The following is a 27331-nucleotide window of genomic DNA, read 5'->3' as shown; positions in this document are numbered from 1 at the left end:
GAAACCAAAAGCTAGTTCTATGAAAAGATCGACAAAACTGATGAACTTCTAGCCAGACTGATCAAAGAGACACAAAATATCAATATTAGATATAATAACAGTATAGGCCACAGAAACACTAAAAGGGTAGATAATATGGAAATACTAGAACAAGTCTGTGCACATGAAGTTCAACAATTTTGATTAAATGGACCACTTTCTTGAAAGGCATAAATGACTGAAGCTCACGTAAGAATCAGATCATCTGAATAACATACAGGAATTAAGCCTGTAGTTAAAAACCTTCCAACAAAATTCCAGGTCCAGATCTAAGGAAGACATAATACCAGCTCTACACAAGATCCAGCAGAAAATGGAAAAGGAAGGGATACTCCCCAACTCATTTTGACAGCCAGCATTACCCTAGTGCCAAAACCAGAGAAAGACATTTCAAAGACTAGACTAATATCTTAAACATAGACAAAAATCCTGAACAAATTATTAGCAAATTGAATAAGAGTAAAGTGATCAAAACCAAGTGGAGTTTCTCGCAGGGATGCATGGCTGGTACCACTTTTGAAAATCAATGTAATCTACCATCTTAACAGACTAAAGTATAATCGTAATCAGGTGGGAAATGCACTTAACAAGATTCAACATCCATCCTTCACCAAAACAAAAACCCTCAACAAACTGGAAATATAATAATTTCCATAAGTTGATAACATCAACTATAAAAAGCTGATAGCATCATTTTTAATGGTGAAGGACCAAATGCTTCTTCCTAATTGGGGGAAGAAAACAAGAATGTCTTCCCTCAGCATCTCTATTTAACCTCATAAGCCCTGGCCAGCATAGCGAGGCAAGAAACAGAAATGAGACATACAGTGTGCAAAGGAGAAAACAAAACTTTCTCTATTTGCAAACAATACGATTGTCTATGTAGAAAATACAAAGAAATCTACAAAAAAGCTGCTAGAACTAATTAGTGTGGTTACCATGGAGGATACACAGTTAACATAAAAATCAATCATGCTGCTATATATTAACAGCAATTGAAAGTCAGAAAACAAATTACTGTTTTTGTAGTCTTCCAAGATGAAGTACTTGGGTTTAAATTTAACAATTTCTGAAGAATTTTTATGTTCAATACCGGAAACACTGATTAAGGCAATAAAACCTAAATGAATGAAGATATTCATGGATTAGAAGACTCCGTATAATTAAGATGTCAATTTTTCCGAATTGATTCAGTTTTAGTGAATTCTAACCCGAATCCCAGCAAGATTATTTTTAAATTTATATGAAAAGGCAAAACAACTTCAAAAAAGAAAAATTATGTTGAAAGCTTGTCTTGGGCAGCCCGGGTGTCTCAGCAGTTTAGCGCCGGCTGCAGCCCAGGGCGTGATCCTGGAAACCCGGGATCAGGTCCCACATCGGGCTCCCTGCATGGAGCCTGCTTCTCCCTCTGCCTGTGTCTCTCATGAATGAATAAATAAAATATTTTAAACACAAAATAAAATCATTATTTTTAAAAAGCTTGTGTTACTGGATTTTAAGACTGTAAAGATACAGTAACCAAGACAGTGTTGACATTAACAAAAAGCATAACCACATAGATAATGGAATAAAATAGAGTGTGAAATTAAATCCACACAAATATGGTTAATTGACTTTTGATGAAGGAGAATGGCATTTCTTTGGAGAAAAGGGAGTCCTTTCAACAAATGATGTGGAACAATTGGGCATCCATATGCAAAAGAATGAGCCTGACCTCTTTCTCGCTCCTTGTATAAAAATAAACAGTGCGTCTGGGTCTGGGTGTCTCAGTTGGTTGAGCACCTGACTCTCGATTTTGGCTTAAGTCATGATCTCAGGGTCATGAGATCGAGCCTCACGTTGGACTCCATGCTGGGTGTAGAGCCCGCTTAGGATTCTCTATCTCTCTGTCTCCCTCTGCCTCTCCCTGTCCCCGTTCACTTGCTCTCTAATAAACAAACTCAAAATGAACAGTAAATATAAAAGGTACAACTATAAGGAAAATACAGGAGAAAATCTTCATAACTTTCAATTAGGCAAAGTGTTTTTAAATATGGAACCAAAAACAATCCATTTTAAAAATAAGTGAACCTTAAATTAAAAAAAAATACTTTTGACCCACAAAATACACTATGAGAGGATGAAAGCTCAGCTGTAGACCAGAAAAGTATTTTCATTTCACATACTTGACAAAGGACTCAGCCACCATACATAACTCTCAAAACTCAGCAATAAGGAAAAAACTCACTGCAAGAATGGACAACAGATTTGAATAGACTTGTCTACCAAAATGATATATGAATGGCGAGTGAGCACAGAAAATGTGCAACATTGTTAGTTACTAGAGAAATGCAAATTAAAGCCACAATGAGACACCACTACACACCTATTAGAATGTCTTGAAACACAAAAATAACTGATAATACCAATTGCTGGTGAGAATGCGGAGCAACTGGAATTCTTACACATTCCTGGTAGAAATGCAAAATGGTAGGGTTGTTTTGGGGCCCCTGAATGGCTCAGCTGGTTAAGCATCCAACTCTTGGGGTGCCTGGGTGGCTCAGCGGTTTAGTGTCTGCCTTTGGCCCAGGCGAGATCCTGGAGACCCGGGATCGAGTCCCAAGTCGGGCTCCTGGCATGGAGCCTGCTTCTCGCTCCTCCTGTGTCTCTGCCTCTCTCTCTCTCTCTCTCTCTCTCTCTCTCTCTCAATGTCTATCATAAATAAATAAATCTTTAAAAAAAAAAAGTATCCAACTCTTGATTTCAGCTCAGGTCATGATCTGAGAGTCATGAAATTGAGCCCCATGTAGGACTCCATGCTGGGCAGGGAGCCTGCTTGAGATTCTCTCTCTCTCTCTCTGCACCTCCCACCTGCCCTCATGTGCATGTGTGTGTGCACTTGCATGTGCTCTCTAGCTCCTAAAATAATAATAATAATAATAATAATAATAATAATAATATAATAATAAATAAATAAATAATGGTACAGTTGCTTTGGAAAACAGTTTGGCAGTTTCTATTAAAGTTATTATACAGTTGGCATAAAATTTAGCCCTCCCACTCTCAGGTGTTTACCTTAGAGAAACAAAAGCTTACATTCACACAGTAACTCATACATTAATGTTATAATAGCTTTATTCATAATGACCCATTACTGGAAACAAGTATCTTTCCACTGGTGATGGGGTAAACTACGGTTGCTCCAAAAAATGGAGTACTTTTCAGCAATGAAAAGGAACAAACTATTGATACATACAACTGGATAAATATCTCATGTGTTGTGCTGAGTGAAAGAAGCCAGTTCCGGAAGTTTACATATTGTATGATTCCACTTACATGATGTCCTGGAAAAGGCAAACTGTAGGGAAAACAAATTAATAATTGCCTATGGTTGGGGTTGGAGTGGAGCAGGATGTACAAGGGAACTTTTAGGGGTTCTGTATCCTGATTGTAGTTTGTGATTGTACAAAGCTGTGCTTTTATTGAAGCACCTAGAACCATACATCAAAGAAAGTAAATCTGACTGTATGTAAGTTTTAAAAAACTTCTAAAGACAATGCAAATAATTTTTAAGACACATTGTCAAGTATGTCAATGTGTAAGTTAATAGACTTCAAGGAAATTCCAACACACAATGCAACATGGATGAACTTTGGGGACATTAAGTTAAGTGAAATAAGCCAGTTAGGAAGGAAAAATGCTCTGAATCCACTTACATGAGGTACCTAGAGTAGTCAAATTCATAGAGACAAAAAAATAAAATGGTGGTTTTCAGGATAGAATAATGGTGAGTTATGTCATATATATGCCCTATTCAAATTCATTTTGAGTTCTTTAGAGAACAACAAAAAACCTATTAACTTTCAAAAAAAAGTCATGTATGATTTCTGTATAATATGTTACCATAGAACGTTGAGGAGTCTTTTTGCTTTTTTTAGATTTTTATTTATTTTAGAGAGAGAAAGAGTGGGAGGAGGGCAGAGGGAGGGGGAGAGAAAATCCCAAGCAGACTCCCTGCTGAGTGTGGATCCCAATGTGGGGCTTGATACCATGACCCTGAGATCATGACCTGAGCCAAAAGCAAGAGTCAGAGGCTTAAGCAACTGAGCCACCCAGGCCTCTTGCCATAGAGTAATGTTACAAAATAAGTTAAAATAAGTTCTAAGTGCAAAGCTTGCCTTAAATGCTTCTGCAAAGCCCCAGACAACAATGAAAACAATGTTTCCTTCCATAATCTCAGAGAAATCACAGGTAGTTACATAATTGCCCTGATTCCTATCCCGAGGATACAGAGTGGAATGTGAAGGAAACCATGCTCTGGGAGAGTCGCTTTGCAAGGACTCTTGTCAGGCAGGCTGTGTCCAGGGAAGACTAGGCTTTAGATGTCAGGTTTGCTTCTAGTATAAATGAGCTTCTCATTTATAAAAATGTATATAAATAAAATAAAATGAAAAATAAAATGTATACTTTTTTTCAAATGAGGATCTGCACTATGAAAGATAAGGCTATTGTGGCTGCGTTAGAACTATCCCTGGAGCCAGCCTAATTCTAGATTAAAATGAGAACACGAGGTGTTGCAAGACGGCTAAAATCCTTTCTACACTCAGAAGGGGTTAGAGCTGAAGGGAAAAGGGGACGGAGCTCATGAAATGCAGTCTTTCATGACTGTTTTAAATTGTTTTTAATATGGTTGCATTGTTTATTGAAAATTTTAAGAAGAAAAAATAAATACCGTTGCACATTTAGTTGGTTCTTTGAGTGGCTTATCATCACAGGATAACTAGTAAGATCTGGCCACTATGCTTTAATGGCAACAGGAAGACTCAGTCAAGTTTTACAAAAGCTTAATGCTGAGTCACAAATGTGTGTGACCATATTGAAGTGAATAATGGCTGAATGACACAGTCATCTTTTTGATAGATTGCGTTTTCATTCAAAATATCTGTTGCGCCTCCCTGAGCTCACCTTCCCACAGGAGGGTAGTACTCTCGGCTAGTGGACACGGGCACGGCCAAATTGCTTTAGTCATCAGCTGTGAGTGTTAAGTGATGGGTGTCATTTTGGAGCAAGGAACATCAAAAACCAGCACCTAGTTCACGGTGGTCTTATTCCTCTGCTGCAAGAGCAGCAACGTCCCATATGGGAGCTGCTCCGTGAGCTTGGGCCTGTGAGTAGAGCAGAGTTGCAGTGGACGTGTAAATTGGGCAGGAAATAAACCTCTGTTAACTGGGGGTTGTTTGTTGCTGCAGCATTACTTAGCCTATGCAGACTCTTTTCCATGTTTCTACTCCTGACACAACAGCATCATAAACATTTATGTAGTCAACATCACATCTTGCTTGGGCTTCTTATTTACCAATTAACCTTTCCCCAAAGGCCAAATTTGCACAATTTCGTCTCCATTCCTTGATAACAGAATCACAAATTCATTCTAGCTCAACTAATTCACTGAGCCAATTATTAACAACTTGGTTCCTCTTTGAGAGTAATTAGCCCAGGAGTGAACATGTCACCAAGTTCTGAACAGTGAGATTTAGGGAGACTCAGCCAGTGAATTCAGGAGAATTGTCTCCTTCCTGATAAGAGCAACTTTCAAAGAAAAAGTTGTTTACTCTCCTCCAAGTTTAGCTTTGAAAGCTGTAATAGAAGAGTATATAATGCCTGGAACTGTGACCATGAGGATTAACACCAATGTGCTGGGAGCAGAGGAGGCAGGGATGGCAAGAGCCGGAGTCCTTGATGACATAACTGAACGAGCAGATCAACCTTGGTCTTCTTAGTGAACTATCAGTGTCCTTCTAGTTTAAGCCATAGTCTGATTTCTCTTTTGCTTGCTGCCAGAAGCATCCTAACTGACGCAGTACATGTGGACAAAGCATTGTTCACTTGGTCAGTTTCACAAGAGGTTCATCTTTATGACTGCCCCAGATCGGCTTAGATATACGAGTTTGTTTTTTTTTTTTTTTAAGATTTTATTTATTTATTCATGAGAGACAGAGAGAGAGAGACACAGGCAGAGACACAGGTGGAGGGAGAAGCAGGCTCCATGCAGGGAGCCCAACGTGGGACTCAATCCTGGGTCTCCTGGGCCAGGCAGATGCTCAACTACTGAGCCACTCAGGCATCCCAGATTTACAAGTTCTTAAAAAAAAAAAAAAAATACAGTGGAAGTCAAAGGAATTTGGATATTTTACAGAATTTGGTCACCATAGTACAGCTCTATCCTTGTTGAAATCCTCTTTGGTGCATGCACTGAATGAAACGCTCCACTCCCTTGGGGCACCTGGGTGGCTCAGTGGTGAGCATCTGCCTCCAGCTCAAGGTGTGATCCTGGGGTTCTGGGATCGAGTCCCACACTGGGCTCCCTGCATGGAGCCTGCTTCTCCCTTTGCCTGTGTCTCTTCCTCTCTGTGTCTCTTATGAATAAATAAATAAAATCTGAATGAAAGAAAGAAAGAAAGAAAGAAAGAAAGAAAGAAAGAAAGAAAGAAAAGAAAAGAAAGAAAAGAAAAAAGAAAGAAAAAAGAAAAGAAAAGAAGAAAGAAAAGAAAAGAAAAGAAAAGAAAAGAAAGAAAGAAAAGAAAGAAAAGAAAAGAAGAAAGAAAAACTCTCCACTTCCTATGGCCATTTGGTTGGTATAGGGTCATATATGTCTAGGTAGACCTAGAAGCTCCCTGGGCCTCATTTTTCCCCCAATGGGGAAATAAGTCTTTCAACCACTGGTCCCAGTAGCTCTCACGAGCAGCAGCCACCACTACAGAGTAGATCATGGCTTTCGGCAAGTAGGCCTGCGTCTGAATGTTCAACATAAGTTTGATCTTTTCATAGTTCCTTGGAACAACATCTACTTTGGCATTCTATTATCATCCATTATTTCCAGATGTTCCTTGTTTTTATTCCACTCTTCTATTTCACAAACCAGGTTTTGTTATTTTTAATCTTTGTCTTTTGTCTGTGTTTGTGGATCCGAGAAACAGTCTCAGAAATAGGATTATTCTTTGATTTTTCTAGGTATCTTTTTTCTTTGTTGTTATAGCTGAGTGTGGCTTCTAGACATCATGTAGGAGACTTACTTTAGGGTTTTTGGAAATAAAACAACTATCTTAATTGTCTAGCACTACTTTCCTTTTATTTCTATTTTACATGTATTTCCCATTTGCCAAAAATGTTGTTTTAATAGTTGGTGGCCCATTTTTTTAAGATTCATTTATTTTTAGGGGAAGAGCAAACTCACAAGTGGGAGGGGCAGAGGAAGGAGAAGAGAGAGCATCTCAAGCTAACTCTCCACTGAGCATAGAGCCTGACCCAGAGATTGGTCTCATGACCCTGAGATTGCGACCTGAGCAGAAACCAAGAGTGGAACACTTAACTACCTGCACCCCCAGACCCTTGTTATTGTCTACGCTACCATATACTTCTTTTCATCTTGCAAATAAGAGAGAAGTATACAAAGTGTGTCTAGTACAGTTATTTATATAAATTGTGACTATTTTGTTTTTTTTTTTGTTTTTTTGTTTTTTTTTTAAAGATGTATTTATTTATTCATTCAGAGAGAGTGATGAGAGAGGCAGAGACACAGGTAGAGGGAGAAGCAGGCTCCACGCAGGAAGCCCGATGTGGGACTCGATCCTGGGTCTCCAGGATCACACCCCAGGCTGCAGGCGGCGCTAAACCGCTGCGCCACCGGGGCTGCCCAAATCATGACTATTTTGGAAAATACCACTAAGCAGTTAAGTTGCTGTTAACTTAATAGAGTCCCCCAAGCCCTGAATGGTACAAATTCATATTTATCAAAATAACTTACTTTAAATTTATATTATCTAATTTTTATTTGCCTAGTATAAAGTAGAGAGCATGTATTTGCTGTTTTTCTCTACCTTCTATGTCCTCCATTTTATACTTACACTGCCCTTTAGGTCAAGTTTTGTTGCTCCTTGGCACCTGTGAGTTTGTAGCATTCCTTCTTAGATTTATGCCTTGAATCAGAAAAGCTTTTTTAAGAAATCTGTTTCTGCACATTGCCCCATAAAATTTTCTTTGGATGGATTAGTAATATGCCAAGCTCATAAGGAGTTTAACGGCTATTTCGACTTGTTGATTTACTGTAGTTTCTTTGTTGTTGTTTTTGGAGAATTTCTGTTCTTCCAGCAGCTCCCAGAAACCTTGAAACATCTGTGCTGAGGAGAAGAATGATCACATGGAAGTGGAAAAGCACATGGAACTGCTTTGTTGCTGCATATCGTGTGGCAATAAAAGTTATAGGTCCTGATGTTTCAGGTAATCAATGATGTACCTTTAGCTTGTAGTCTAAAAGTCGATCTCAGCTGCTCATTTGAAATGCATTTCCCTATGGAAACAAGGTTAAGTGGGTACTTACATTTTTTTAAAGATTTTATTTATTTATTCATGAGAGACACACAGAGAGAGAGACAGAGACACAGGCAGAGGGAGAAGCAGGCTCCATGCAGGGAGCCCGACGTGGGACTCGATCCCAGGACCCCAGGATCTCGCCCTGGGCCAAAGGCAGATGCTCAACCACTGAGCCACCCAGACATCCCAGAGAACTTACATTTTTAGGTGAGTTCATAAAAGCCTATTTCACCCAGAATATAACTAAAATTCTATACTTTGTAGTGAATAAGAGCAGAATATTGTTATAATACTGGTAAGTCTTAAGTAGCCAAAAAAGAAATACAATTGAATAGTAAAGTACTTTTAAAAAATATATGTATATATTGGGTGCTGATATATTGGGTCTTTGGAAAGACCAATTTAACTAGAAGAGTAAATAAAGGAATACTCTTATGAAAATTCCAACATGGACAATGGAAGGACCAATGGTATTAGTTTTCTTCCTTTCTTCCTTCTTTCCTTCCTTTCCCTCCCTCCCATCTTCTCTCCCTGTCTCTGCCTTTCTTTCTTTCTTTTTTTTTTTTAAAGATTTTTATTTATTTATTAATGAGAGACACAGACAGAGGAGAAGCAGGCTCCATGCAGGGAGCCTGATGGGGGACTTGATCCCAGGACCCCAGGATCACGCCCTGAGCTGAGGGCAGATGCTCAAGCACTGAGCCACCCAGGCACCCCTCCTTTTTTCTTTCTTTCTTTTCCTTCTCTCTCTGTCTCAGTCTTTTTCTCTCCCTCTCTTTCTTTCTTTGTTCCCTCCCTCCTTCCCTCCCTCCCTTCTTGTCGCATAATACAGCCAGTTTTGCTTATCCACATTGTCCCAGGGAACCGCAGGCTCACTTTAGCATGCTGGCATCTTAGGCTGTGCGGGTTCTGGGTCATTCCAGTTCTGTTCGTCCTGCTTCTACCCTCAGCGGCTCTCCTGCTCTCCCCTCCTGCCCAAGGATTCAGGGAACCACAGCCCTTGGCCGCGCAGGCCACGTAGGCCACGTGGAAGAATGGGGGCAGAGCAGCAGTGGAGCTTCATGAGTGGGGAGACCAGGACCAGTGACACCCTCACACTCCCACTAATTTTCTTTATTACATGTTTCTCTTTAAAATAAACAGCTTGAGGGGCCCCTGGGTGGCTCAGCTGGTTGAGCTTCCGACTTGGTTTTGGCTCAGGTCGTGACCTCGGGATCATGAGATTGAGCCCGGCATGGGCTCAATCCACAGGGAGTCTGCTTGCCATTCTTTCTCCCTCCCTCTCTGCCCTTCCCTCCCCTCCCCTCTCTGTCAAATAAATAAGTCTTAAAAACCATTAAAAAAAATCCCAACTTTGAATTCTGCTACCTGGTTACAGTTTTACTGTGGCCCCTCAGAAACGTCAACGAGAAGGGCTGGTTTTTCCTTTGGCTACTTTGTTGCTGTGTTTTTACTTCAGTTTCTTGATCTTTGAGAAAAAAGAAGGGTTTGAGTCAAAGTATTGGCAAATTCACACAGATCCACCACAATCTTCAGTCTAAACTACTATCTGTGCCTAAACTGACAGTTTCTCCCTTTGTCCCCCAAAAACTCATTGTTCAAAGCAATGTGACCTGTTGCTCAGATACCCCAAAAGAAAGGGCAAGGAGGACAACTCTAAATGTCAGTGTTAGGTGGGAAAATGCTGTTCTTCTACACCCTGTAAAGTCATCCTGTTCTCTATATAAACAGATTTTATTATTATTTTTTATTTTTTTTAAAGTTTTTTTAATTTATGATAGATATACAGAGAGAGAGAGAGAGGCAGAGACACAGGCAGAGGGAGAAGCAGGCTCCATGCCAGGAGCCGCACGCGGGACTTGATCCCGCGACTCCAGCATTGCGCCCTGGGCCAAAGGCAGGCGCTAAACCACTGAGCCACCCAGGGATCCCCAGATTTTATCTTTTATAGAGACAACTGACTGCTATTGAATATTGTCTAAGGGGGAGAAAAAAAGGAAAGAACGTGTGTTTTCTACTTATGCTATCGGCTGACTGCCCCCATAATCCAACCAACATATTACTTATGTGAAAAAATGCACATTGGAGCACCTGGCTGGCTCAGATGGCTAAGTGTCTGCCTTTGGCTTGGGTCATGCTCTCCCAGTTTTGGGATGGAGCCTCACATCAGGGTCCCAGCTCAGTGGGGTGTCTGTTTCTCCCTCTCCCTCTCTCTCCTCTCTGCTCATGCTCTCCCTCTCCTTCTTTCTGTCTCAAATGAAAAAAATAAAATCATCAAAAAAAATTTTAAGCATATTTTACCTGTCATACTATACTCAGGAATTGCTACATAACACGAATTTAGAGCCCATCTTTATAATTTAACAGGATATGATCATCTAAACAGTGAAAACAAAATGCACCAGAATTATCTTTAAAAATTGAGGAGCACCTAGGTGGTTCAGTCAGTTAAGCAAGCATCCAACTCAATTCAGTTCAGGTCATGATATCAGGGTTTGGGGATTGAGTCCCTTGTCAGGCTCTGCGCTGAGATTCTCTCCCTCTGCTCTTCCCCTGGCCCCCAATTGAATAAATAAATCTTAAAAAGAAAAATTGAAAGAGCCTTTGGGGTTTGAGTTATTTTGCTTGGATTGAGAACTCTAAGAGGTGACCAAAACTGCCTTTGAGACATAAAAGGGAACTGTTAAAAGATAAACTGAGACTTATTAAAATTTTAAGAGTTTATTTGAGCAAGTATCTATTTTAATTGGCAGTGCCACACTGGAAGTAATTAGGAGTGCTCCACCAATAGTAGCCAGGGGAGAGACTTTTATAGGGAAGATGGGGAAGCAAAGCAAGGGAATTACTTGATTTGCCATAACTTAAGCATTTGTTTTATTTGGAAAGGTCAAATTGGCTGTTTGTGACTGGTTGTCCTTAGATTTCAGTTTCTTGGGGTTTTGAGGCGTTTACAGGCTTAGGCTCTGGTTTGCTTATGGAGGCTGCCAAATGTTTAGAGCTAGCTCCATCGAATGGCCTCCTTGTTTAATCAGCTACTGTGGGGGGGCTGTGATGAACTTAGCATATTTACCAATTGCAGACCATTGCTGCTTTTAAACTTCTCTAAACCTCTATGTGTATCAGAGAAAGGAATATCTCACTAAGCCAAGAGCAGATATTTCTGATCGAATGGTTCCTATCAAAGTGATTCAGTTTGTGTTAGTTTAAGGAGCCATTGCGAATCACTTCATTCACACAAACTGTCAGGTGTGGTCTGAGGGGCCCACCATGAATGATAGAGACACCAGACATTCCAGGACTTAAGAGGTTTCCCAGAAGCTAGAGACAAAGGCCAGTCCAATTCTTTATTATACAACATTATGTAGATGCTGATAAGGGTTTAATGTTCAGAATATATAAAGAATACTTACAGCTAAACAATAAAAAGACAATTAAAAAGTGGGCAAAAGGGGATCCCTGGGTGGCTCAGCGGTTTAGTGCCTGCCTTTGGCCCAGGGCGCAATCCGGGATTCCCGCATTGGGCTCCCTCCATGGAGCCTGCTTCTCCCTCTGCCTGTGTCTCTGCCTCTCTCTGTGTCTCGAATGAATGAATGAATGAATGAATGAATAAATAAATAAATAAATAAATAAATAAATAAATAAATAAAATAACCTTTTAAAAAAGGTGGGCAAATGATTTGAATTGACATTTTTCTGAAGAAGTTACACAAATGGCCAATAAACATGTGAAAAGATACTCAAAACCATTACTTCATTACTCCTCTTCCCAGAATCTATACTGAACTGAAATTTCTTTTTTTCTTTTTTGACTGAGGTACAAGAATGCAAAGGTAACGCGGCCTATCTCCCAATCTGTCTGTTCTCTGTTTTTTCCAAACCTCCATTGGGAGTCTTGTACTTTGGAAAGAATTAGGTAGACCTCACACTTCAGGCTTCATTTAGTTCCTTGTGTCCATTATCCGATGTTTAGAAACTGAGGAATGGAGAGGACAGTTGATTGGCTCCTCAGACCTTCTGGAGGCCTGGCACCGTAAGATTAAGCATGCTGCGCCTTCTGCTGCATGTTCTCCATGACTGACTTCTTGTTCTTCAAAATTTAAGTTGAATGCCACCTCTGCTAGATGACTTCCGAGAACTTCTCCCCTATTCCCAGCCCCAGTTTTGATTCTGGTACTTTGTGTATATCTCTGCCATAGGTGGCATTTATTAATGTTGACATGTGGACAGTCTAGTGTGGTAATAGACACTGGAGTCAGAATGTCTGGATTTTAAATTCTGACTTTATTTCTTATCAGCCATGTGACATGAAGAAAGCTTCTTAAATTTTGTATGCCTCCGGTACCTCATTTAAGATAATAATAAGGGGCACCTGAGTGGCTCAGTTGGCTAGGCATCTGACTCTTGATTTTGGCTGGGCTCATGGTCTCGGGATTGTGGCATTGAGCCCTGCATTGGGCTCCATGCTCAGATTCTTTCTCTCTCCTCTTACCTTCTCTCCCACCGCCACTCCCCACCCCTTGCTCCTGCATGCACTCTGTTTCTCTCTCTCTCTAACAAACAAATTTTTAAAATCTTAAAAAATAAAATAATAGGGGAGCCCGGGTGGCTTAGTGGTTTAGCACCACCTTCAGCCCAGGGTGTGATCCTGGAGACCCAGGATCAAGTCCTGCGTCAGGCTCCCTGCATGGAGCCTGCTTCTCCCTCTGCCTGTGTCTCTGCCTCTCTCTCTGTGTGTGTGTCTCTCATTGGTAAAAATAAAATAATAAAATAAAATAAAATAAAATAAAATAAAATAAAAATACCTCTTACATAAGGGCTGTTGAAAGAATAAAACAATTTATATATGGCAATTAGTATTACATATTTGGCACATAGTAATTGATCAATACATTTTAACTATCATCATTTTTGTTTAAGTTTCTAGTTTATCCAGAAGGTAGCAAACGTCTTAAGGACGGAGAACCCTTGTCATTCTCCAGGACTAGTAAGTGTGCCTGACACATGGTAGATACTCAACAAATGTTGTTTTTTTTTTTTTAAGATTGTATTATTCATAAGAGACACACATACACAGAGAGGCAGAGACACAGGGAGAGGGAGAAGCAGGCTCCATGCAAAGAGCCTGATGTGGGACTCGATCCCAGGACCCCAGGATCACGCCCTGGGCCGAAAGCAGATGCTCAACTGCTGAGCCACCCGGGCATCCCTGTGGTTTTGAATATAGATAGAACAAGGTTCTGTCTCAGCGGCAAAACTAAAACACCACACTTCAGTCTCTCTCTAAATGCCTAGGGTTCATTTGTTCCTCTCTGGTCCATGCAGGAATTACCTCTTGGGACTATCCATGGTGCTGACCTTTGCCCATGTGGCTTAAGTAGCCAGAGCTTGACCCAACAATTTGGGCCTTATCATATCATCTGTTGACTTAATATCTCTGCTGTACCCCCCGCCTGACTGAGCATGCTCAGTCGCCTCAGTGTGCCGAAGATGAAGGCTTTTAGTAGCTCTCCCTACCTGACTTCCTAAATAGGCTCGTGGACTCTTTCCTAAATCCTACCCCGTTCAGCTTGCTCCTCATGACACCAACACAGAAGTAGCTAGTCTTCTCCACTCTCACTCTCTTTCCCTGAATGCCCTTCCTGCTTTCATCCCCCCAGTACTTTGCTGCTGTTGTTTTTCTCTACCTTTACCTTCTTCCTCAAGTATGATGAGAACTTTTGTGTCCACTTCATTATTGGTGACCCTCCTCCCCCAAATCCCTTTGGAATTGGTAGCATATTTTCTCTAAGTGCAGTGAGAGGAAGTAGGGGAGGACTTCAGTGGGAGACAGGCAGGCTTTTCAAAGGTAGGGAGCTGTATGTTTGGTGTCTAACATTGACCTGTGTAAAGTCAATGGAAAATAGATTTTCCGTAAGCCAGAGCTGAGGATGATGGTGGTTATGAAGTGTGTGTGATGACAGAGCTTGGAAGGGGGACAAAGCCTCGGTGGGAAATGCCCCAAGGATGAACTTTGGTTAAATCCCTGGCGTGTGTGGGGCCAGATTTGGTGAGAGAGACAGTTTTGTTTTGTTTCCAGATAAACTCTGCTAGAAGGAGGGCATCCAAAGAAAAAAGGGAAAGTTTTGAGGGTTTTTTTCCCTCCATGAACCTACTTAAAAGAAACTGTGCTATATCTACACACAGATAAAAATCATTACTGTCTTTGTGTAGGAAGATGGTGCAGTTCCTAATGTTGTTACAGCAAAGTACAACCAACAAATTAAGCCTAGTCAAGAAATTAAAGTGAATCAGATTCAGATGCCACAGTCACAGACTTAGAGTTCCTCTGATGGTCAGTGCTGGGGGTTTGTGAAGCCTAGACTGCTGAGCCAGCTCCTAACTCTTCACATGACCACAAGGATTTACTAGAATGTTTCCAAAAGAAAATTAAAATGCATGCAGCAACATTTGCTATTATTTTCGTTTCTGTGAATAACTGGCATAGTAATTTTTAAAAAGATTTATTGATTTAAGGAAGAGAGCATGTGAGTTAGGGGAGGGCCAGAGGGAGAGACTCTTCAAGCAGACTCCCTGCTGAGTGTGGAGCCCAAGGTGGGGCTTGATCCCATGACTCATGAGATCACGACCTGAGCCAAAACCGACACCACCTACATGCCCCAGAATTCAAAGTTTTTAAAGAACACTTTGTTATTAATCTAGTTATCCCTAGACTATTAATCAGTTATTCCCAAATAGTGACTATTTTTGTTTGCTTTTACAATAAGCATCTTCTTTTTTGGTGATTTCTTTACTGTGGTAAAATGTACTGAACATCTCCTTTCCTAATTAGGAAAATCAAGCTGTTTCCATTTTAGTATAATTGGAAACTGTATCAGTGGAAGAATCTTAACTATGATTTGCATTAAGATAAGTTCATGTGAGGCATAATGGAGTAAACATACACATACTACTGGTGCTAGGTTTAGTTGCTGTACTTTGTTTTTTAAGATGTAGTTATTTGAGAGAGAGAGAGAGAGAGAGCGCGCGCGCACACACACACACACACACACACGCACAAATGAGGGGAGGGGCATATGGAGAGGGAGCCAAGCAGACTCCCCACTGAGTAGGGAGCCTGATGTTGGGCTCCATCCCAGGCCCCAGGTCAACATCATGACCTGGGCTGAAATCAAGAGCCAGACACTCAACCAACTGAGACATCCAGGCAGCTCTAGTTGCTGTGCTTTTTAAAACATGGGTCTGGGGCAGCCCTGGAAGTTCAGCGGTTTAGCACCGTCTTCAGCCCAGGGTGTGATCCTGGGGACTGGGGATCGAGTCCCACGGTGGGCTCCCTGCATGGAGCCTGCTTCTCCCTCTGCCTACATCTCTGTCTCTCTCTGTGTCTCTCATGAATAAATAAATAAAACCTTAAAAATACAAAACAATAACAACAAAAAAACATGGGTACGAAACAGTGCTTCAACTCCCTGCTGAAGGACTTTATGTACTCTCTCACTCCCCACCACCATTAGTTTCAACGGGAATTAGCTTCGTAGTCCATAAAATGGAACAGCCCTTACTTTGTTGTGAGGTTTACAACACTCAGTAGGATGCATGATAAATAAAAAATGGCCCTATTGCATGTTGACTGGAAAGAACAAATGTTTTGCTCGTTTACTTATATGGCCCAATAAAAATTTCATCCAACATTTGGATTCTGGACCCTGTATCTTCCTATTTTTAATGTTTCCTAATGGTCACCGCCTTCAGGTTTTCTAGACAATATCTTTTCTTCTCAAGAGGTTCTTGACAACTGTATTGTAAAGAAAATAAGTGGGATCCCTGGGTGGCACAGTGGTTTAGCGCCTGCCTTTGGCCCAGGGCGTGATCCTGGAGACCCGGGATCGAATCCCACATCGGGCTCCTGGTGCATGGAGCCTGCTTCTCCCTCTGCCTATGTCTCTGCCTCTCTCTCTGTGTGACTATCATAAATAAAATAAAAATTAAAAAAAAAAAAGGAAAGAAAAGAAGTGAAGATGTGACTTTGATGATTTACAATGACATTATCTAGGTTGTGTGTTGATCCAGTTTGCATAGAGAGTAGCCTGCAAGCTCCCACATGGCATGGCATGGAGCTGCCTGGTGCAGCTGCCTGGTGCCTGGGTTTTTCCACTTCTGACTTAGACTGGAATGTCTAAGCATTACCAGACCCAAACTGTTTTAGGCCTGGCGGGGGGATGGTGGTGGGGGCCCCTCTGCTAGAAGGTGAAAAAGATGAGGAGACTAATGACTTTCTTGGAAAGAGGTGATGAATACAAACAGATTAAAAGATTAACCTACACACATTAATCTTCTGTAAGGTGCTGGCGCTGGCTGCTTTGGGAAGTACAAAAAGAAGAAGAGAAAGTCCTGCCCTTCAAGGAACTTAGTCAAGATGGATATCGAGGATCCATTCATCCACATGAATTAAATTGAGGCCAGAGGTAAGTATCAACACGAAAGATCCCAGTAGGCTGCCAGTGAATACAGTTGATTGTTGGGGGTGCTACTCGGGTGACCCAGAGGAAAAAGAGAGAACAGTGGGCTGGGGGGCTCAGCAAAGGCTTTTAGGAGAGAATGGAATTGGACAGACAGAAGAGTCCAAACAGCCAAAGAACAATAGCATAAGAGCGGTGGTGCCAAGGAATGTTTGGGTAAAGATGTCAGAAGCTTTGTGAGAGGACGCAGTGGGGTGGGAGGCCACAGAGAGGCTAGGAGCATGTGGCTTTGTTTGTGTAAGTCAGGGGACCTCAGTTTCCTCATCTTCCCGAGAGGATGAACATATGCTCCTTATAGTCATTATAGTCTGACCTTTTAGGATCATGAGTGCTGACCAGAGGAAAAGAAGTTGCTTGCTTAATGGGAGTCTATTGGTTCACGTAGACAAGAAGGATGAGAGTGGAATCAGGAAGGCTTTGCTAGTACTTAGCATACCTTCGGTCAAAATAGGACAGGCAATGTTTTCAGAATAATAGGTCTTTAAATTTTAATGAGTTGTATTACAGACTCACTCCATTCTCCTTACTTTTCTCATTTCACAGGGAATCAGTGAAACTTTTTATAAACCAGTGTTTTAAGAATTATGGTCTAAATGAATTCCTAAATGTCATTCCTGCCAGATGACATATGGGCACATTTTGATATTTTTGAAGTAAAAGCTTGCTAGAATATGAGGAAGTGCTATTGTTTTATTTCATTGCCCGGCCTGGGCCCCAGCAATTGCTCTAATGGGAATATTCCAGGAGTCTAGGCCTCACTGGGCAATGGCTCTTTGGATGAGCTTGGAATGGAGCCACTGGTAGAACTGGATATGGCCCAGCAGAGGTTTAGCTGCTTCCTTGGGGCCAGGCCAAAGTGAGCCAAAGATGGTGCCTTTGATAAAGGACTTTGAAAAGTAATTTATTCTTTTTTTTTTTTTTTTTTTACCATTGTGACAGTCTAGAATGGAAAATGCTCAAGAAATAATGTTACTATGTCATGTAGCTAAATTAGTAAGAAAATTTTTTTTGGTAAAGATTTTATTTATGTATTCATGAGAGACCCAGAGAGAGAGAGAGAGAGAGAGAGAGAGAGAGAGGTAGAGACACAGGCAGAGGGAGAAGCCGGCTCCATTCAGGGAGCCCGACGGGGGACTCTGGGATCACGCCCTGAGTGGAAGGCAGACACTCAACTGCTGAGCCACTCAGGCGTCCCAGTAATAAAATTCTAAGGGGGTCCCAATGACTGGAAATCCAGAATTTCCCAGTGGTTCAACGCCTGTGTTCAACTATGCCAATCCTAATCAGCAAAACTTTCTTTCCAAAGTCACTGAAGTCCACCCTGTGTGTCCCTGCCTGAGTAGTTTTTTTTTTTAGATCTTCTTTTTTAAGATTTTATTTATTTATTTGAGAGAGAGAGAGAACGAGAGAGAAAGCATGAGTGGGGGGAGGGGCAGAGAGGTAGACTCCCCAGTGAGCAGGGAGCCAGACATGGGACTGGATCCCAGGACCCCGGGATCTTGACCTGAGCCTAAGGCAGATGCTTAACTGCCTGAGCCACCCAGGCACCCAGTTTTTTTCTATATCTTGATTTCAAGGCAATTTCAGTTTTTTAAAAAGCATATTCCTTGCCATTAAGACATGTAATATACTTTAAAGTTCCTGTGATCTTTCAAGTTTATTCCTGCAGTAATCTGACAAGCTAGAGTAACAACACAGGAAATTAAACCAAGAGATCATAAGCTGAAATTCAGTTTTTTAATTTAAAAAATGTCATCACCAAAGTCAGGGTGCAGTTATCATCAGATTTGGGGCAATTTCTCAGTTTTCTTCAGATGCTATTAAAAAATAAAGTTTGGGGGATCCCTGGGTGGCGCAGCGGTTTAGCGCCTGCCTTTGGCCCAGGGCATGATCCTGGAGACCTGGGATCGAATCCCACGTTGGGCTCCCGGTGCATGGAGCCTGCTTCTCCCTCTGCCTATGTCTCTGCCTCTCTCTCTCTCTCTCTCTGTGTGTGTGACTATCATAAATAAATAAAAATTAAAAAAAAAAGTTTGAAGTGTCCCCAGAATATTTGGTCTTCCATTAAGGAATCTATAATCCACTTTGCTTGTCCTCTTTCACAATTATGGTGCTTGCCATTTGTATTTGAGATGAAAATAACACCAACATACATGTGCTCTGTGAGTGGGAACCTGGTCCACTTAACAACAGGAGGTAATTTTGTCATAAATAATGGTCACAGCAGTAGATCTTAGCAAATACACCACCATACGAGTCATATAAATAAACTCATTGAGGGATGCCTGGGTGGCGCAGCAGTTAAGTGCCTGCCTTCAGTTTGGGGCGTGATCCTGGGGTCCTGGGATCGAGTCCCACGTTGGACTCCCTGCAGGGAGCCTGCTTCTCCCACTGCCTGTGTCTCTGCCTCTGTCTCTCTCTGTGTGTCTCTCATGAATAAATAAATAAAATCTAAAAAAAAAAAAAATGAACTCATTGACAGTTCACTTCACATGCTCATGGAAACAAAGGCAAATAAAAGAAATTAAAATGCATTTGCAATGTAGTGTAAAAGCTCTCAGCCTTATCTTCTGAAGTTATTTCTTTTACCAGCTCAGAGGATATGGAATTCTGAGATTTTCTTTCAAATGTCTCGGGGTCACATCGCCTTCTTTTTAAATAAATTTGTTTTTGACTTTTAAAAACCACCTTTTGAGGTACGCTTGACATACCAAGGGCTATACATAATTAATATAATTTGATGAGTTTGGAGATAAGTATACATCTATGAAACCATTACCACAATCTGTGCCATAAAGATTTCTATCACTTCCAAAAGTTTCCTCTTACTCTCTTAATTATTATTATTATTTCATTATTATTTGGTGATAAAAACACAACATACCAAAAATTTAAGTACACGATATAGTATTATTAACCATAGAAACTATGATGTACAGTCGATCTCTGGAACTTACTAATTTTGTATAACTGGAACTTGTACCTATTGACTTGTCCCTGTTTCTCCCACCCCCTCCGCCCCTGACAACCACTATTTTACTCTCTGCTTCTGTGAGTTTGACTATTTTAGTTTCCTTGTATAAGTAGCATTATTTAGCATTTGTTCAACTGTGTCTAGCTTATTTCACTTAGCATAATGTCCTTCACATTCAACCATGTTGTTGCAAATGGCAGGATTTCCTTCTTTTTTAAGGCTGAATAATATTCTATTTTGGGCATATGCAACATTTTCTTTATCCATTCATCTGTTAATGGGCAGTTAGGTTGCTTAGCTATTGTGAATTAGGCTGCAGTGAAAATGAGAATGCAGATATTTCTTTGAAATCCTGATTTCAAAAAAAAAAAAGAAAGAAAGAAAGAAAGAAAGAAAGAAAGAAAGAAAGAAAGAAAAGAAGAAAAAGAAAAAGAAAAAGAAGAAGAAAGAAATCCTGATTTTCTTTCTGTAATTACCCTGACATGTGATTGCTGGATCATATGGTAGTTCTATTTTAATTTTTTGAGGAACCTCCATACTGTTTTACATAGTGACCCAGGTCACAGTGAAATATTCAAAACATGTCCCCTAAAATAAGAAACAAGGCAAAGCTGACCCCTCTCCATCTTCTACTCCATATTTTACTGAAGTCTTAGCTGATACAAACTGTGAAGTTTGGATACAAAGAAAAAGGTCTCTATTCACAGGGAACAAGATTGTCTTCATATAAATCCTATGGAATCAACAGTGCAACTATGAAAACTAAAAGTGGACTTAGTAATCTTTCAAGATACAGTTTTCACACACATAATTCTGTTTAATGTCTATATATAGCAGGAAAAAACTGAACATGTAATTTAAGAAAAATATATTTTAGCTTCTTTAAAACTCATAAGATAGATATGAATAAATTTAAGGAAAAATGTGAAATAATTCTACACTGAAAACTACATAATGCTGCTAAAATTAATTTTTTTTGTGTGTGTTACGGGTACAACTATATTTATATACCAAAGGGGAATCATAGAGTACATGCAATTTTGTAGCACCCTTTTTCTGAAAATGAATACATTAAGGACACATTTTGACATTCTTAGTTATTATTTTCCGACCTTAAAAAAACCCTGGGGCCACCTGGGTGGCTCAGTCAGTTAAGCATCCAACTCTTGATTTTGGCTCAGGTTGTGGTCTCAAGGTCAGAGGATCAAGGCTCCTGGCCGACTCCATGCTCAGTGGTGAGTCTACTTGGGATTCTCTCTCTCCTTCTCCCTCTGCCCCTACTGCCCTACTCTCCCTCAAATAAATTAATAGATCTTTAAAAAATAATTAAATCTTAAAAAACATCTTTAAAAAATAAGAAAAAGAAAAAACTCTGGAACTCAGAAAATTTCAAGCATATATAACAAGGTCATAAACCTTCATTCACCCATCACACTTTTGGCTCATCTGCCACTCTCTTGCCTGCCACAGAGGTATTTTTCTTTTAATGAAGTATAGATGATATACAATAATCTTTTAGTTCTGGGTGTATAACATAGTGATTCAACAATTGTATACATTATGAAATGTTCACCATGATAAATATAGTTACCATCTGTCACCATACAAAGTTATTATAATGTTATTGACTATATTTCCTATGCTGTCCTTTTCATTCCATTACTTATTTGTTTTAAGTGAAACACATTGCCTTCTTAATAGAAGCATCACAGAGTTTTTCTACTGGGTCAAGATCTAGAGATTGCTGCTACTTAGAGACGACAGTTTTATAAAATGAATGTGCATTTCAGGCCTAAGTTCACATTTGATCCCAGAAAAGAAAAGCAGAACTGTAATTTGAGCAAAATATAACTATTGAATCCTACAAGAAAAAAATGAAACATACTCCTATGCCAACTGCCAGGCAATGTTCCTGGCTCCCAAGTACAGCCTGGGGCAATGCCAGATGGTCCTTCCCAGGAAATTGAGCTTGTCCTCCACATAGGAAATCTGAATGACTCTATCCCACAGGAAATGCTTTATCGTCCATTATAATGATCATTATGAGAAATATAAAAAAAAAAAAATTGAGGGTGGCCATGGCTGAAGATTAATCAAAGAAGGAAAGCTGTTAAATAATTGAGACTTTCTGCTGATTGCTTGGCATTCTGGCTAAGACCAGGGGTTGTGGCCTTAAAATAATGGGGTAGAGGGCAGCCTGGGTGGCTCAGCGGTTTACTGCTGTCTTCGGTCCAGGGCCTGGTCCCAGAGACCCAGAATCGATTCCCACATGGGACTCCCTGCCTGGAGCCTGCTTCTCCCTCTGCCTGTGTCTCTGCCTCTCTCTCTCTCTGTGTCTCTCATGAGTAAATAAAATCTTTAAAAAAGAATAATGGGGTAGGATTATTATTGGGAGGGGGTAATAGAGCAATAATAACTAACAAAAGAATATATATTATGTTCCTAGCACCGTGCTAAAAATGTATGCACATTAATACTGTAAACAATTTCATGAGGTCAGTGTTATTATTATTTTGATCACCTATTGTCCCTAATTACAGATGTGGAAATCAGTGGACACGTTTCCACTGGATTCTGGGGTGCCAACTCACAGAGTTGCCTAAAGTCTTACATTTGATAAATGGCAGGGCCACAGTTTGAACCCTGATCTATTTGCCTTCTGAGTCTGAGATCGACATTCTACGTAACAGTATCGTGACCACCCCCAGCATTTGTATAAAATAATATTGCCTCAGACGTGCTATCTTTTGAGTGTTAGGAGGCTCTATTGTGCTTTGCCTTGCTCAGATAACATTGGTTGGAGAGCTTCTCTGTCTTGCTTTTTGCTCCCCAGATCTTTACTGAGGTGTCTCATCTAGGCTGCTTGTCTTCTTCAGTTCCAATTACATATGCTTTGGTCTCTGCTAGCAACAGGATTATGTCCATAGATCATTTTTTAAAATGGCTTCAGTGGTGACATTTCTCTGCTGCTGAAAGGGCCTTTTAATTTTCATGCTGCTTCTGGGTGAGCCACAGCTAAGCTTAGCGGGGAAAAAAAACTAAACCAAACTCTACAGATTTTAATACTATTTAGACAATTAAATTCCTACATAAATTCTGAGAGATGATAGGCAGGGTCAGATCTATAATAATGCTCAATTTAGGGCCTGGAATCCTCAGGAGAGGTGTGAACATGGATTCATTCAAGCCACCTCTGCTCTCCCTTAGAATTTTCCCTAGGAAAGCTCCTCCTCTGCAATGTCCAAAGTGCTCTAGAATTAAAAACAAGAATGAAAAGATACTATTAATTATAGCCAACATGCATGGTGCACTTAGCGTGCCAAGCTAAATGTAAGTTATCATTACCCTTTTAAGAAAGTCCAGTGATGCTGAGCAGTTGATAATTCCTTTGAGTCGTAGCCAGCAAGTGACAGAGTTGTGGGATTTAAACTCTGAACCCTGAACATGAGTTGAGTTTGGTTTTTGGTTGTTTTGTTTCTTTTTTGCCAGAATCCATGTGTCTAAAAGTTATCAAACACTGTCTGCCTGGGCCAGGCCCTTAGCAACACCTTGTGGGAAATATGGATCCATCAGGTATGATTATTCTTCAAAAAAGTCACAATCTAACTACTAAGATAAAATATAAATACAGGAAAGTTTATTGACCACAAAAAAAGTTAAGTCATATTTCAAAAAGTGTTGCTTGGGATACAAAATTGGTTGTCAAATACATTTTACTTTTTTTTTTTTTTTTTTTAGGATTTTATTTCTTTATTTGACAGAGAGCACAAGCAGAGGGAGGGGCAGGTAGAGGGAGAGGGAGCTGGGAGCCCAACATGGGACTTGATCCCAGGACCCCAGGGTCATGATCCGAGCAGAGGCAGACACGTAACCGACTGAGTCACCCGGGTGCCTGTCAAGTACATTTTACTAATCCTAATTGCTACATTTCAGAGGAAGATGAGGGGGTCTCAGGTTCAAGGCAGGAGCCTCAGGGTCGAGGTGGGGTTTAGCCACTTCTGCAAAAAAGACTGGGTTTCCCAGAATTGGCAAGTGGTGGGGCTTTCTAGGTGAGTGGAGGGGCCAGACTCCAGGGGTTTGGACAGGTGAGTACCAGAATTTAATACCATACTCCACCTCCTTTTCCCTTCCTTCCCTCCAATAGTTCGCTCTTTAGATCTGGGGCTTTTGTGCTGCTGCATTTGTCTTAAGAAGGAATATGAGCTAATAAACCCATTCATGCCAAGATGTGTACCCTTGGCAGGAGTATATGCATTTTTCATATGGGCACAGAGACACAGTAATGACAAAGTAGTAGTTACTGATACTGATAGAAAGTCACTGATAGTGGAATTTCTCCTGTTTTGTGTCCTCCAGAGGCCTATCCTGCCCGCATGTACTTCCACTCTGCCTCCCACAGCACCAGATGTCCACATGCCCATCCTTGGCCCCCAGCAGGACTGGATGAAAGAGTGTGGCTGGAGCCCCAGAGTCCATCTCTGGCTGTGGAAAACCAACTCAGAGCACTGTGCTTTGCCAGTGGAGATGAGTAATGTCTTTTTCAAATGTAAAGTATACATAAGTTGTTATTCCTTATATATTTTATCAAAACTTTTACCGAAGCTTGAACAAAAAATAATAATCCACACTTTAAATGATCTTCCCATACTACTTAAGAACTAAGAGTAGCAGCTACAGAATCTCATTTTATTTGCCTCAGCAAACATATGCTACTCTATATGTGTTTTTGACTGACACATTTACTGCCTCAGAATATGACAATTTTACCATTTCAAATAAACTATGGAAATTTGCGTAAGGATTTGATAACAAGCTCCAGCATGGTAAGCCTTAGGTCATGTGGTAACTTGTCACGTCTACCCTCGTGTGGACTTGAACCTTGAATAGGCTTAGAAGTAGCCCTTGAACAAAGAAGTCCTGCACTGGCACCAGGGTTAGGGGTATCAAACGTCCCGTTTGTCCGGGCCTCTTAGGTTTCCCAGGAGGGAGGCCTTTCAATGCTAAACCCTCAGGAGAGTCCTGAGCAAACTGGGACAGCTTCACCCTGTGAGACCAGGTTACAGGGCAGGGGCAAGGCTCCGAGGCTCACAGCTTAGCTGCTGTGGTCCATAGGGAAGGCAGCTCTCTGGCCTCGGAGGTCGACACCCGGAAGGAAAGCGCTTCTCTCCTGGGTTGTCCAGGATTGGGAGGTTAGCCTTTTGGGCCACAGAGCTGTGGGTGTGGGTAAAATGGCCCAACAGAAGGGACAGAAAGGCCAAGTAGGAAGAGAGAGGGTGAGGGGTATGAGCAGAGCAGTGGTTAGAGGCAGCCTGCGGAGGACTTTGGCAGGATTGGAGAGAACATGAAGGGGAAGGAGATGAGCTGAACTATTGTGTGGGCCCAGAGGAGGTGAATGGGTGCGCACAGCTCTGAGCTGCCTCTGGCCATTAGAATCACTTAGGCACTTTTGAAAAATATAGATATCTGGCCTATATCCAAGCTAATCGGAATTAGAATTTCTGGAGGTGGGCATAGTCATTGGCCTTTTTTCCTAAAGCTCCCAGATGATCCTAATATGCAGATAAGATTGAAAACGGTTGGCCTTGGGCTCCATGCTGGGTGTAGAGTTTACTTAAAAAAATAAAAATAAAAAAAGAAGGGATCCCTGGGTGGTGCAGCGGTTTAGCGCCTGCCTTTGGCCCAGGGCGCGATCCTGGAGACCCAGGATCGAATCCCACATCGGGCTCCCGGTGCATGGAGCCTGCTTCTCCTTCTGCCTATGTCTCTGCTTCTCTCTCTCTGTGTGTGACTATCATAAATAAATAAAAATTAAAAAAAAAATAAATAAAAATAAAAATAAAAAAAGAAATAAAACCGATTTTGATATACTGATTTCTTTTTGTTTTTGTTTTGGTAGTCTCTACATCCAGCATGGGGCTTGAATTCATGATCCTGAGACCAAGAGTCTCATGCTCTTCAGATGGAGTCAGCCAGGGGCCCCTGATATGCTAACCTTAAATCCTACCACCTTGCTGTATTCACTCATAAGGTTTTGTAACCTTTTCATACATTAGGATTTTCTATATAGTCATGTTATCTGTTAAAAAAGATAGTTTGATTTTTCCTTTCATATCAGTATGTCTTTAATTTCCATTTTTTGCCTTTTGCCAAGGCTAGGAACTCTAGAAAATACTGTTAGGTAGAAGTCCTGAAAGTGCTCCTGATCTTAGGAGGAAAGATTTCAGTCTTTTCACCATTAAAAAGTAGATTTTTATTTTATTTTTTTAAGAAGTAGATTTTTTTTTAAGAAGTAGATTTTTAATAGATGCCCCTAATTAGGCTGAAGAAGTTCCCAGCTATTCCTGTTTTGCTGAAAGTTGTTTTAAACCATGATTGAATGCTGAATTTTGACGGATGTTTTTTCTGATATTCATATGGTTTTTCTTTTTTAATTGTTCAATATGGTGAAGAAATAGCTGATTTTTTTCAATGTTAAATAAACACTGAAACATTGACACCTCCTTGCATTCCTGGTGTAAACTCTACTTCATCATGATATGTTATCGGCTGTTGATCCCATTCGGTGTATTTTTTTATCTAAAGCACTGTGTTTTTCATTTCTAAAGTTTGATTTAGGACTTTTTGTCTTCCATTTTTCTTCATCATTCTGATGCATTCTTCTACCTTCTTGAGTATATGAGGGGTATGTTTATAATAGCTATTTTAATGTCCCGGTCGACTAATTTTGTCATTTGTATCATTTCTGGCTCTACTCTTACTGTTTGCATATTTTCCTTCCTATGAGCCACATTTGCCTGCTTCTTTGCCATTTTGGTTAGATGCCAGATATTGTAAATTTTACCTTTTGGGCTCTGTTGTTCTTGCTTTTTGTGTGTGTTGTAATATATTCCTTTTAAGTATTGTTTTACTTTATTCTGGAACCTCCCGTTAAGTAAATTGAAAATGTTTGATCCATGTGAGACTTACTTTTAAGCTTTTTTAGGTAGGCTCAGAACAGCTTCTAGTGTAGGTAACATGGCCCACCCATCTGAGTACTCCACTTCATCCCTCCCGTGTTCTGAGACTTTCCCATTCTGACTTCTGAGAAGTGGTGTAAGCTCTGGGGATTTTTCCTCCTGCTTCTTTCTGGGGGCTATTTTTCTGGCCTTAGTCATATTCTCACATGCGTGAGCTAGTCAGGACTCCACTAAATATGGAGGGAACCCTCTGCAGATTCAGAGCTTTTTCTTTAAGCAACTATCCCCTGCCCAGCAGTCTGTCCAGTGTAATTTAGCCTTGCTTCTCTGAACTCTGAGTCTTGTCTCTTCAAGTCAGTGAGGCCATCATGCTTCTTTAGGTTCTCACTCACAGTGCTGCATGCAGTCTGGCCCTTCTCTTTAGGCTGCAAGCCAAGGCAAAAATAGGGCTTATCTTATTTGTTTCCTTCACTCAAGAATCACCGTTCTTTTCTGCC

At 40.7% G+C, this 27331-nt stretch overlaps 1 long non-coding RNA gene across 2 annotated transcripts; it reads left to right on the top strand.

Moving 5' to 3' along the window:
- Nucleotides 1-7684: 7684 nt before the first annotated feature.
- On the top strand, nucleotides 7685-25473 carry LOC106558575. 2 transcript variants are annotated; one of them, XR_005356812.1, is made up of 5 exons: nucleotides 7685-8295; nucleotides 16728-16850; nucleotides 21060-21113; nucleotides 23368-23451; nucleotides 24235-25473. It is a non-coding gene; the product is annotated as an uncharacterized LOC106558575 (long non-coding RNA). The 2 variants fall into 2 exon arrangements; XR_005356811.1 differs by lacking the exon at nucleotides 7685-8295 and adding an exon at nucleotides 8302-8595.
- The last annotated feature ends 1858 nt before the right edge of the window (nucleotides 25474-27331 follow it).

The sequence above is a fragment of the Canis lupus genome, chromosome 3, assembly GCF_011100685.1.
Source record: "Canis lupus familiaris isolate Mischka breed German Shepherd chromosome 3, alternate assembly UU_Cfam_GSD_1.0, whole genome shotgun sequence".
Classification (NCBI taxonomy): Eukaryota; Metazoa; Chordata; class Mammalia; order Carnivora; family Canidae; genus Canis; species Canis lupus.
This window is presented reverse-complemented; position numbering and strand designations above follow the sequence as displayed.